The sequence below is a fragment of the Kogia breviceps genome, chromosome 12 (genome assembly GCF_026419965.1).
Source record: "Kogia breviceps isolate mKogBre1 chromosome 12, mKogBre1 haplotype 1, whole genome shotgun sequence".
In the NCBI taxonomy this organism is placed as follows: domain Eukaryota; kingdom Metazoa; phylum Chordata; class Mammalia; order Artiodactyla; family Physeteridae; genus Kogia; species Kogia breviceps.
In genome coordinates this window covers 87,680,681-87,693,928 of record NC_081321.1, presented here as the reverse complement: position 1 = coordinate 87,693,928, position 13,248 = coordinate 87,680,681, and positions in this window count along the sequence as shown.

Here is a 13,248-nt window from a genome sequence, read left to right as displayed (position 1 = left end):
CCACCCCTCTAGGTGGTCACAAATCACCGAGCTGATCTCCCTGTGCTATGTGGCTGCTTCCCACTAGCTATCTATTTTACATTTGGTAGTGTATATATGTCCATGCTACTCTCTCACTTCGTCCCAGCTTACCCTTCCCCCTCCCCGTGTCCTCAAGTCCATTCTCTACATCTGTGTCTTTATTCCTGTCCTCCCCCTAAGTTCATCAGAACCACTTTTTTTTTTTTTTAGAACACATATATTTGGGTAAGGCTTTTAAACTTCCCTTAGGACATGAATTTGGGAGCACCTAACTCATTTTACCTTATGGTGCAGAGACACTGCAGCCAACATCTAGGATGCAAAAGGGAGGAGAGGAAGAAAAGAAGGAAAGAATAAGAGTGAGCAGAAAAGAGAGCCAGCAATGTAAGAGTCAAAGAAGGGAGTAAACGTCAGTGCCAGAGTTAGGGACAGGAACCGAAGTTCTCACAAAAGAGGTAGGCCTTGGACTAGCCTTGAAGGGTGGATCTACTGCTTAAAAGAAGCTTACATTATATATATATCGTTCTATATAAAGTATTTATCTATTTTCTTCTCTTATTGGGGCCGATGGGGTGCATAGTGGGCTTTGGTTCTGAAATGAAACAGGCCAGGCTCTAAATCCTGGCTATCAGCTGTGTGACTCTGGGCAAGTTACTTAAGCTCTCTGAGCCTCAGTTTGTAAACTGGAGACACTAAAAGTACCCACCTCATAGGCTTGCTGGGAGATTTAAATAAAATAATCTATGAAAAGTACTTAGCATAGGGCCTGGCACAAGGTAAATACTCAGTAATACTCAATATATGGTATCCATTTTTATGTACGTTTATTGAATGCAATTTGGAAAATACAGAGGAAAGGAGAACGGAAAACCATCAATAGTTCCACCACCCAAAGGAGAAAACTACAGTTAACATTTTGGAGTATGCCTTTCCAGTTTCAATTAATGCATAGTTTAGATAGCTTTTTTCTTTTCTTTTTATATTGCCAGTCATTCCGAATATAAAATTTAAACCCTCATTTTTATTTAGTTAACATAAGAATTTTTTCCATCTTATTATAATCTCTTCAAAACATTTTTAATGACTGCGATACATTAAATTGAATTGATGTATTGTGATTTACTAAATCATTCTCCTATTGTTAGACATTTGTGTAGATTCCAGGGTTTTTTTCCCTATTCAAAATAACTCAATAATAAACAAGTCTGTGCACAAACCTTTTCTGTTATTTTATATTGTTTCTTTAGAAATGATTCCTAGGAATAAAATCCGGGCTGTAGAAGGTATGACTAGTTTTAATGTTCCTACTTGTCAAGAGAATTCTGAGGGCATTTGGAGAAGGGGTTCCTATCTCCAGATTCTTTCCTTACAGCCCTATTTTTTGCCTCTTTTCCAAGAGGAGGTGGAAGAGGAGGGAAGTGATTAACCAGATGCCCAGGCACTCACTGGGTCATCTTTGCCAGTGGGCAGAATCACCACGCAGAACGGAGTCTGGAGATGGGTACCGTTTCTCTTTTTTCTGCCGATTTGTTGAATGCAGTCTGAGAGAACAGGTGACCCAGAGCATGAACTCCCAAAGGATGCCTGGGAATTTCGTTTGCTCTCAAAACTCTCATATGACAAGCAGGCCTGGGACCCACCCTGGTCCTGCCAGGGCTCCCTACTAGGCTTAGAGGCAAATGCACATTTTCTTGAGATCTCTTTCTCTGTGGTTCCATCTCACCCAGCACTGATGGATGTGCACTGTATCACCTTTCCTTGCAAATGGCTGACCCAGAATTCAGGTCAGGGGAGAAGGCTGCCCTCTTAGGTGTCTAGCTGTGACCTTGCTACACAGTCATGCATCAGAATTCTGCTCTGAGGTGCAGATTCTAAAGCCCAGCTAAAAAGAAAACTCCCCCTTGGGGTTTTGCCTCCTTTGGGGACTGCCTGGGGAGGTTTCTTTATTTGTAAACTGGGGATAATAAAAGTTTCAGGTGGGATTTGGGTGCTGTCAGCATCTTTGGCTGCATTGCCCGAAGTTCTCTGGATTGCTAAGAGAAATCCAGCTCGGGTAGCTTACAGAGAGTGGTGTGCCGGTAAATGTTTAACAACTGCCTCTCCAGAAAAAAAAAAAAAAAAAAGAAAAAAAACTCCTGATTTGCAGTGTTTGCAGATTTCCATGGGCTGGAAACTCCCCTGTGGCTATAGAGTAAATACTTCTAACAGGGCTGATTTCAAGTTCTAACTGTTTAACAACCTGTTCGCAAAATTCCTAAAAATATAACGATAGGCTCTTGCAAGCCAGAAGGAGCCCAACCTGGTGTACATTAAGGGAGGGGGTTGATTGGCTCATGTCAACAACACGTGGGGAGGGCAGGGACACAGAAAATGACCTCAGGAATGATGGGAACCAGGGAATCTAGTGCCAATCGGATTCTTTCTGCAAACCAATCTTTGGGGTTTTTTTCTACTACAGATATACTCTCGGCATGCTTCAACAGACATGACTGCTGGCAGCTTCCAGAGTCACATCTTTACTGAATCACAACCAGAGAAAAGGAAGGGCTTCTCTTCCAGCCAGCGCTGGTGTGAAAGTCCCAGCAAAGGGTCAAGCAGCCTTTAATCTTGTCCTTTCCCCTTGACTCAGAAGGTAGGTGCACTGCCTGAGAATCGTAGGGTCTGTCAGAAGAGGGGGATGGAGGGTTGTGGTCAGATACAACCAATGATTACCGTTACAGTGATGATCTCGATACCATTAGAACCTGTTCCCCATTTCTACTAGCCTCCAAAGTGGCCCAATCAATGACAGCATGAAGGAACCTGCCTTGGCATTATATGTCATGGTTTTAAAAACAATCTCAGCTAATTTCATAGGCAAAAATAATAACCCATTGGTCTTTTAAATATTTTATTTCTTATATCACAAGTGAGGTTAGCAATATGCTCCTATGTGTTGAGTAATCGTATTTCTTTTGTGAATTATTTTCATGTCTTTTTCTCACTTATCTCCTGGGGTTTTAAGGTTTCTAAAAAAATCTCTTCATTCGACAAATATTTACTGATCCATTATTATAGGGCAAGCATCTATAGATTTAGGAAATACAGTAGCAAACAAGATAGGGTTCCAGTCCTCAGAGCACTTACCCTATTTGTATGACCTTTTTAGATAATAATATACTAACATTTGCTTGCCGTATTTACAACAAATATTTTTCCTATATTTTTTCCTTATTCTTTAATATAGTAGTCTTATGTATTCGTGTAGTTAAATCTGATCCACTCTCCCCTTTTAATAAAACCTTTTTCTTCTATGTTTAAATTCCATTTCCTCACCAAAATCTTAAGATATGATTCACTTTAGTTTCTATTTGCCTAAAGTTGAAACTTTTGTATTTAATGATTTAATTCATTTGTAGCTTGTCACAGTGTGTGGGTGACCTGAGCATCAAAATTGGTCATTTTTTCCCAAACATTTAACACTTACTGAAGTCTTCTTTACTGATTTGTAAAAATGACAGACAGAATTGTGATTGATGGAGAGGTGAGGTAGGGGTTGTTGAAGGACAACTGGAATTGCTCAGTTTAGGGAACTTGCATGGGAAATGGTGAGGAAGGGAGGAAATATAAGGCACTAATGGGGGTTTGTCTGGAATAAAGGGTCCAGATGTTGTAGTGATTCTTAACCAGGGATGGACATACCTATTGACTGTGAAGAGTTAAAGAAGTACTCATGCCTTGGTCCTTAGCAGTTTTATGGTTTTTTTTTTTTTTTTTTTTGGATTTTTTTTTTTTAGAAGATAAGAAGTGGAAACATTAAAAAAAAATTTCTTACTAACCTTCAACAGGTCAGCTTCTTTCTTTTCAACTATGTTAATTCAAAATACATCGCCCAGGGACTTCCCTGGTTGCACAGTGGTAAGAATCTGCCTGCCAATGCAGGGGACACGGGTTCAAGCCCTGGTCCGGGAAGATCCCACATGCCAAGAAGCAACTAAGCCCGTGCGCCACAACTACCGAGCCTATGCTCTAGAGCCCGCGAGCCACAACTATTGAACCTGTGTGCCACAACTACTGAAGCCTGCACGCCTAGAGCCCGTGCTCTGCAACAAGAGAAGACATCACGATGAGAAGCCCGCACACCACAGTGAAGAGTAGCCCACGCTTGCTGCAACTAGAGAAAGACCCAACACAGCCAAAAATAAATAAATAAATGTATTAAAAAAAGATGCGTCGCCCAAAGATTTTGCCTCTATTGTACATCCGATATAGCAAATCATGCAAATCCCCACTCTTGTTTTACAGTGACAAACATGATTACCATTTACATATAACTTTCATGCTTAATATTGCAACTCTCAAGTATGTGTGAGCAATAGGGAGATTTTCTGAATCTATGTATTTGTATGGACATCTTGAATCTTGCAGGTTGCAAGGCTTTTCTTTGGGAACAAGCCGATGCAGTAGGAAAGGAGTAGCTTTTTTGCCCTGGACATGGAGAAAGTCAAGTCGTCTGCCTTGTAACCACATCTTAATATACGTCTGCACACTTGGAGTAAATCTCCCTTCAAATAATAAATGTTTTCTCTTTGTGAAAATTTAGGAAGAATATGAAGAGTGCCTTAGTCCACTCAGGCTGCTATAATAGAATACCATAATCCGGGTGTCTTGTAAATAGAAATTCCTCACTGTTCTGGAGGCTGAGAAGTCCAAGATCAAGGTGCCAGCCATTAGCAGTTTTGATATGGGGTCAGGGTTCGACTAGTTTTTAAAAACTCCCTGGGCACTGATGATGTAGAAAACTGTGGAGAATAAAGCTAATTGGATAAGTAGGGAGCTGATGGAGAGAGTTGTCAATGCCAAGCTGAATTCAGTTGCACGTCCAGGAAGCCTCTGGGGGAGAAGTAGAAAGAACGGAGTGGACTTTAGACTCAGGCAGAGATGTAGGTTTCAATCCTATTTTTGCCACTTGCAGGCTTTGTTATCTGGGCAGATCGCTTGTCCGCACTGAGTCTTCTTATTTTTCTGCCCTAAACAGACTTAATAACATTTACCTAATAGGGTTGTGATGATTCAATGGGAAATTAGGTATAAAATGCCTGGCTCTGCACCTGACACATTAATCAATTCTCCCCTCTTCCTCTTGAATGAATCTTTGGCTCGCACAGGGGGCTGCTTCAGGATGAACTGATATAAGATATTTCCAGAGAAAACATGCAAATACATGTCAGGATGACAAACGGAAAGAGGTCCAGGTCGTCCTTTAATCCCAGAGATTTCAGAAACCTTCAGAGAGGCTGTACCTTTTAGGAAAGGAACCCTTCTCCCTTAGAGAAATGGAGAGATGCTTTGAACTTTACCAAGGCCTTGCCTTCATAAACTAGGCAAAGGCAAAATCTGGCTCCACTGCAGGCCACCTCTACTCAGTGGCACAGATAATCCCAGCCCCTGGGCAGCTTAGCCTGTAAACCAAAGACAGCTGTTGTGAAAATAACAGAGGCATAGTCATTAAAAAAAAATTCTCATGCAGATCTGTTCACAGTGCAAAGAATCTCCTTTCTCGAGGATGGAAAACGCCATTCCTTCTCAGAAGATCCACCTGCCTTAACTTCATTTCACTGATATTCAGTGGTTTGATAAATATTTATTGATCTCACTTCTGTTTGATACCACATCTGTTCTCTACACAGTACTCATTTAAACCAGTTTTCCATGCTTCCCTGCATTTCAAATTGACACCAAATATTTATTTTGGGATTGGGTGCTAATCAGTATTCCTTGGAGGTCATTCATCCAAGAGGCAGTGGGGACTGGTGGAAAGGGAGAGGGGTTTGGAATCAGACACACGTGGTTCAAACCCTGACTCTTTATAGGGACGAGCTGTGTGACTTTAGGCCAATCGCTAAAACATTCTGGGCTGCAGCCTTATTTTTCTTTAAAATGAGAATGTCTTATTTGCTGTAAAGCCAGTGCTCTCTTCCTGGAAGAACTGCATTTTCTTGGGTGGAGAGGAGGAACGAATTCATTCATTCTAGAAGACAGGAACTTGTGTGGTACCAGGGAGGAGAGAGAAAGAGGTCAGCTGCCTATGGGGTGGGTGTGTTTGGGAACAATGAAAGACAACATTGGGACAGCAAAAGAAGGGCCCTTCTGCCCCCTGGTCACAGTCCACTTTAGAACAGATGTCTTGGAAGTCCCTGGGGGGACTTGAGCTGCAGAAGGGATGAATGCATTAAGACTGATGTTGCAACTGAATTGCCAGCTTCCTATAATTAGAGGTCTGCTTCGCCTTCATTGGACGTCAGAGAAATAGACCAAGAAAGGGGTGGTATTTTTTTCAGTTGAAGAGAGAACAAGGGGACCTAGGCTTATTGAAGCAAGAGGGGATTAAATTAGTAATACTGACTTCCTCGCTGTGAGAAAAGTAGGAGATTATCCTACCTCACCAAGGAGTCTCCTTCCTAAGTGACTTGAAACCTCCTGGCTGGCAGAGACTCAGAGAGGAGTTCGTTTGTTCCTTAGTGACTCTTAAGCTCTTCCACATCATTTCCACATCACTGGACAAGCCTCCCAAATAACGGTGAGTATTGCTGTGTTTGAAAGTTTCGTGGTGAGCTCCTAGTTCCCTCACTCTCATCCACCCCCTTTTAGGCAGAAACCTTTTCAGAGGCTAATCTGAGTTGTGGACAGCAGGCTGCTAGTTCTGGCCACTGGGTTCCAGGTGATATCCCAAATCTGATGGGGATGCTGGGCCCAGAGCCCAGACACTTGCTGTTTGTCCCTATAAAACGAAGAGGCCCAGGACTAATCAGAAGTCACAGGATCTGAACTGTAGACTGCCCTGTCTACCTTTTTGAAGGTTGAGGAATTCAATCCATGTGATACAATACTGCACTTACATACAATTCTGGTATTACTTTAAAACCGAAGGATTTTCAGAGCAAAAGGTCAGCCGTAAAGAAACAATATCTCCAACGAAGCTAAACTTCAAGAGATAACCAGGTGTTAATGGTTAGGGACATAGTGAGATTCAGTTCACTGAGCTCTTACTAGGTGCCGGGTCGTGGGCTGGGTACTGGGTGGTGGTGAGAGTGACCTAGAGATAAGAGTGATGATGACAGTGATGATAATAACAGCAACACATGCTGAGAGCTGACCACGTCCCAGGCATTGTGCTCATGTATTCATTTATTCAAAACATAGTAGGGGCTCCATAAATACTTGTTGACTGAACTAGTCACTTGCTCCAGCTACACCGGCCTCCTCTCTGCTTCTCAGATTCATCCCAGGGACTTTGCATTCACTCTTTTCTCTACTTGGAAGACTCTTCTTCCAGGTGTTTGCATGGCTGGCCCTCTCGCTTCCTTCAGGTCTTGACTCAAATGTCACCTTCTCAGTGAGACCTCCCTGACCACCTAACCTAAAGTTGCAACCCCCCTCCCAATCCCATGGCCATCCTGCTCCCCTTTCCACACTATACTTTTTGCCCTTAGCACTCAGTACTATCCAGCATGCTGTAGTTATTAATGTGTTATTTGTCTGGTCTCCCTTGCTGGCATGAAAGCTCCATGAGGGCAGGGACTTTGGATGGCTTTGTTCACTGCTCTGGCCCCCTTGCCTAGGTCTGATGCTCAAATTTGCCCAATGCATGAATCACATGAAATGCTTTCTTAGTGTCAATTATCCACACAACAATAAGCACTAAGGATAATGCAGTGAATGAGGCAAAGTTTTTGCCCTCTAGAGGTCCATTGCCTAGTGGGGATAAGATATCACACTAATCACAAAATCTCCATTCTGCTGAAATAGGGCATGCTGGGTGCTTTACTGATATTATTTCACTGAAACCTCACCACAACCTTAGGCCATTGGTACTATAAACCACAGTTTACGGATGCTTTTTTTTTTTTTCCTAGCTGAAAATACACAGATAGGCTCTGAATTATAGAGGGGCTGGATTTATCTAGTTGGCACACATTAACGTAATAATAATTATGTACATGTAACTTACAGTTATAATGGTCTTTTTCATACTCATTACTTCCCATGAATCCTGTGAAGTAGTCATCCTACACTATAAATGAGGACTAGAGAAGTTAAACAACTTTCCAGAGGGACACAACCAGTTAGCATCAAACCCAACCCGCATCCTTACCACCCTTCCTCATTCCAAACAACCCACCTGATGGAGGGACTGACTGGGGTGCTGGGAGGGGGTGGTCAGGGACTAGATTTTCCTAGAGGAGGAGGCAGTTGGAACTTCCAGGCGGAAGGGCTGGCGAGAAGAGCTGGAACAAAGAATAAAGGCTTGCAGGCGGCTGTAGGTCAGGGAGAGGTAGGTTGAGTAGAATCCTTGGTGAGTGGGGAGGCTTAGTTCTCATAGCCCCATCCCCCCAACACACTCCTGGCCATTGTGGTTTGACTCTAATAAGGAGACTTGGGAGATTCTTTTTTTTTTGCGGTACGTGGGCTTCTCACTGTTGTGGCCTCTCCCGTTGCGGAGCACAGGCTCTGGACGCGCAGGCTCAGCGGCCGTGGCTCACGTGCCCAGCCGCTCCGCGGCATGTGGGATCTTCCGGGACCGGGGTACGAACCCGTGTCCCCTGCATCGGCAGGTGGATTCTCAACCACTGCGCCACCAGGAAAGCCCCTTGGGAGATTCTTGATCAAGGCAGGGGCAGGATGAAAATGGTCTCTGAAGAGTACAGGTTTTGCACTACCTCTCCATTCCATTCACTGAGGAATCCATCATCTCCACACACCTCTCCTGGTTTTTTGGTTAAATTAACAAATTATCTGAACCTATCACAAAACATTGCATTTCCCCATAGTACCCACTTCTAAACTTTCAAAACTTTGAGACTTTCCCAACACCCCCACCCACTAAAGAGTGGGTACCCTGAAACGGGGGAGGCTGCGAATCAGAAGTCTGGCATTTTAAGTCACACAGTGTTGTATCCATTCAATGAGCAATCCATTGTGGACTGAGCACCTCCTCAATCCAGGCAAAGTGCCTGGCACTAGGGTTGAGAAAAAGGAACAGATGACAGTCTCTGCCCTGAAAGATTCAGTGTGAATGACAGTAAGCAAACAGGCAATTATAGCATCATAGTAAGTGCTACGACCCATCTGGGAGCTGGGATAGCACCAGGGAGGGACATCTTATCCAGACTGGGGGTGGGGCAGGAAAAGGGTCAAGGAAGCTGAGTTCCTGAGAGAATATGGCAAATTGGGGCAACTATAGGAAAGCTGAGCCTGGATTAACACAGGGTAGGAAGAGATTTGAGGAAGACATGAGGCTAGAGAGAGAGAAGCAGGGGCCAGATTATGAAGGATTTTTTAGTGTCATGCTAAGGCAGTGGTTCTCATAATTCTTTTTTTCCTACAGCACTCCTGAGGGGTGAAAAATAGGTCCATCAGGAGCAGTTGTGGAGGTAAATCACCAGTGTCAGGTTGAGATACAGCCCTCCCCTGTCCTTCCCAGTCTGAGATTCATGGTGCTTATTAAGAGCCTGGATTGCATCAGAAGGCTGGCTAGCCTTGGATAAATTACCTCATCATACTAGGCTTTGTCTTCTTATTGGTCTACACATTCATGTGTTGGTTGAGGGTATGAGCTCCAGGATCAATCGCCTGGATTCTAGCCTGACTCCCACCATTCTCAAGATGTGTCACCTTGTGTAAGAGTTGTTCCCCCTCATCGGTTAACTGGATCAGTACCACTGTGGTGCCTACATCAAAGACTCACTGCATGCAAGGAGGTAAAGCATGTGAAATTCCTGGCGTAGTGCCTGAAGTGAGCGAGCAGTGACTGTCAGCAGGCTGTGATATTGCAGCTACCCTACAGCCTCACGGTGTGAGCGGTCATCCTCTCTGTCATCCTCTCCCATCATTGTCGCCATCATCATCATCATCATCGTCCCCGTCATCTGGACATCGAAGTTCTAGGAGGTCATTTCTCAATAGTCACAGTGAGTTCCCCCCTCCCTTCATTCTTCCAGGGCTCAGTAGAGGCAGAAAGTTGAGAAACCTGTCATTCTTATATCTGGCCTATGTTCTGAATCAACTTTTAAAAATTTAATTATTTCTCATAATAATCAGATGACTACTATCTCTAAGAAATAGATTAATAATAAGAAAGGCCTTTAGGGCTTCCCTGGTGGTGCAGTGGTTGAGGGTCCGCCTGCTGATGCAGGGGACATGGGCTCATGCCCTGGTCCGGGAGGATCCCACATGCCGCGGAGCAGCTGGGCCCGTGAGCCATGGCCGCTGAGCCTGCGCGTCCGGAGCCTGTGCTCCACAATGGAAGAGGCCACAACAGTGAGAGGACCGCGTACCGCAAAAAAAAAAAAAAAAGAAAGGCCTTTAGAAATACACAAGTGGTGACCCTGAAATACAGAGAGGAGGTTAAGTACACTTCTCAAGGTCACAGAGTTAGTTTGGTGGCAGAACTGAGGCTAAAAAGCAGGGCACCTGCCTCCCAGGCCAGAGCTTGTCTGGGCCCCCAAAGCTGCTTTGCAAGTTATCACTACCTCTCCCCTAACACGGATGACTGCTTGAAGGAGGATGGTTACTTTTTTTGCACTAGAGATTTTGAAACACAATCTGAATTCAGCTGAAATTGTTTTTTTTTCTAAATTTTTATTTATTTATTTTTGGCTGTGCTGGGTCTTTGTTGCTGTGCACAGGCTTTCTCTAGTTGCGGTAAGCGGGGGGTCAACTCTTCGTTGTGGTGCGCGGGCTTCTCATTGCAGTGGCTTCTCTTGCTGCGGAGCACGGGCTCTAGGCTCGCGGGCTTCAGTAGTTGTGGTTTGCAGCCTCCAGAGTGCAGGCTCAGTACTTGTGGTGCACGGGCTTAGTTGCTCTCCGGCATGTGGGATCTTCCGGGACCAGGGCTCGAACCCGTGTCCCCTGCATTGGCAGGCAGATTCTCAAACACTGCGCCACCAGGGAAGCCCTAGCTGAAGTTTTTAAACAAGGTTCTTCTAGCAGCTTCATGATGAGTTAGTTTTCTGATTTCCTCTGCCATCTCCTTTCCCCCTTCCTAGATCAGCGCTGTAGGTCCAGAGCTAGGCGTTTTTGTACAAGAGCTCCTGGTATTTACCAGGAGTGGGAACATTCCTGTCTGGGGCAAATGATTATATTTCTAGTCCAGAACCTGCTATAATCTACTCTGGCCTCCCACACAAATAGCGACTCTTCCGCCTGTCTAGCTGGCTTCTGTGAACCTCTGCAATCTGGACCCACTCCACCCAGCTCAACTGTCTCTTTCTTAATCGCAGCTCACACCCTTCGTGTCAGACAGGTGTCCTGGGCTCACCCCATTTCCGACACAGAAATATCCCCCCTGCTCCTCCTATGCAAATGCATTCTTCAAGGCTTTGCTCAAGAACTTTCAGCCTTAGAAGACTTCCCCACGCGCTGCCCAGTGGTTTGCTTTCCAAGTTCCCTTTACATTTATATTCTCAACTACACAATTTAGTCTTCGAAATGTTTTTGCACATTTCTCCAAATGTAATGCAGGCCTCTTGAGGGCAGGTACAAGTGTTCATTCATTCACGAGTGATTTTTTTAAAAGCATCTTTAAAAAAATTTATTTATTTGTATTTTATTTTTGGCTGCAGTGGGTCTTCGTTACTGCAAGTGGGCTTTCTCTAGTTGCGGCAAGTGGGTTTCTCATTGCGGTGGCTTCTCTTGTTGTGGAGCACGGGCTCTAGAGCGCAGGCTCAGTAGTTGTGGCGCACGGGCTTAGCGCCTTGGCCTGTGGGATCTTCCCGCACCAGGGCTCGAACCCGTGTCCCCTGCATTGACAGGCGGATTCTTAACCACTGCGCCAGCAGGGAACCCCAGGAATATTTTTTTAAAAAGAAGGAATTGGGAGAAGTTTCCAGGCTGAAGAAACAGGGTTCCTAACGCACAGGCACACACAGACACCAGGTTCAGGGGTAAAGTAGCTTGTAGAGTGGAGCTCTGTCCCTGCCACAGCACTAACTAGCCTTATTGAGAGTGGGCAAATTGCTTAATTTCTCTGGGGCCCATTAAGCGGCACAGGCTCTGAAAGGAGCAGACCAAGGTTCAAATCACGGTGTGTGAGACCTCGAGCCAATCAGTTGGGGTGGGGCTCAGCCTCAGTTTCCTTCCTATAAAGTGGGTAAAATAATTCCTATCTTAGAAGCTATCAGTGAGGTCTGGAGAATATATATGTAAGTTGCTAAGCACAGAGCCTGGCATTATTATATTTCCTTCTACCAAAGTAGGGGTGACCCTGATCTGCCTCCCTCTCATTGTAGCTGCTCCTGGTTTCCCAGCACAGAGCCCAGAGCCTGTCTGTGGTAGGGGCTGAGGCCAGAGCGTGGGCCCCCAAAGAGAAAATGGAGCTGAAAGGCCTTTAGAAAAAAAGTCAACAGCGTTGACGGCGTACTGGCTGGGCTAAGTGGGCCGCTCAAGTCTTCTCTTGAACAGTCTTCACGCAGTCCGAGAATCTTTGCTAACTTCCCTTAAACATGTCCCTGGAGCCAACTAGTTTTCAGAAAGCCCTTTCTGCCTCCGCCTTCAAACCCCAGGAAAGGGACAAGGTCCAACCAGCAGAGGCTTGGAGGGTGGGATGGGGGGAGGGGGGGTGGGGATTTCCCCAACTCCCAGCAGAAAGGAATGGGGGGTGTGTGTTCCCGCCCCTTTGCTCCCACTCCCAGAGGCAAGGCTCCTGCCCCCCCCCCCCTTCATTTCCTCTCTCCGCACAGGTCCAGAAAGGAGCGGGGCTCCCACGTGGCCCACTGCACCAGGTCTTCCCCGGCTCTCCGCTCTCCGACCCGCCTGGCCACCCCCATCTCGGCCGCCTATCCCCGGGGCCCCCGTGGCCTCAGCTTAGTCGCCAGTCCCGGTCCCAGTCGACCCAGCCCTCCGCCCACTCCCTTCTGCCACTCGGCGCCGGTTCCCGCCTCCGTTGACCCAGCCCGGTCGCTCCCACCTCGGCCGCCTCCTGCCCCCTCCCACCTCAGCCGCCTGCCCCGACCTCCGGTGACCCGGCTGGGATACCATCCTCGTCCCCCACCCCCACCGGGCCCCAGTAGACCCCGCTCGGCTACCACCCTCCCCTCCGCCGAACCCCGAACCCCCGACCCCCGGACCCTGCTGGGCCGTCCCTCTCCCTTCGGTCACCCCCATCCCACCCCGGCTCCCGTAGTCCCCGCTGGGCCGCCACCTTTCCCTCGACCGACCCCATCCCCGACTTGGTCCAGCCCCCTAAAC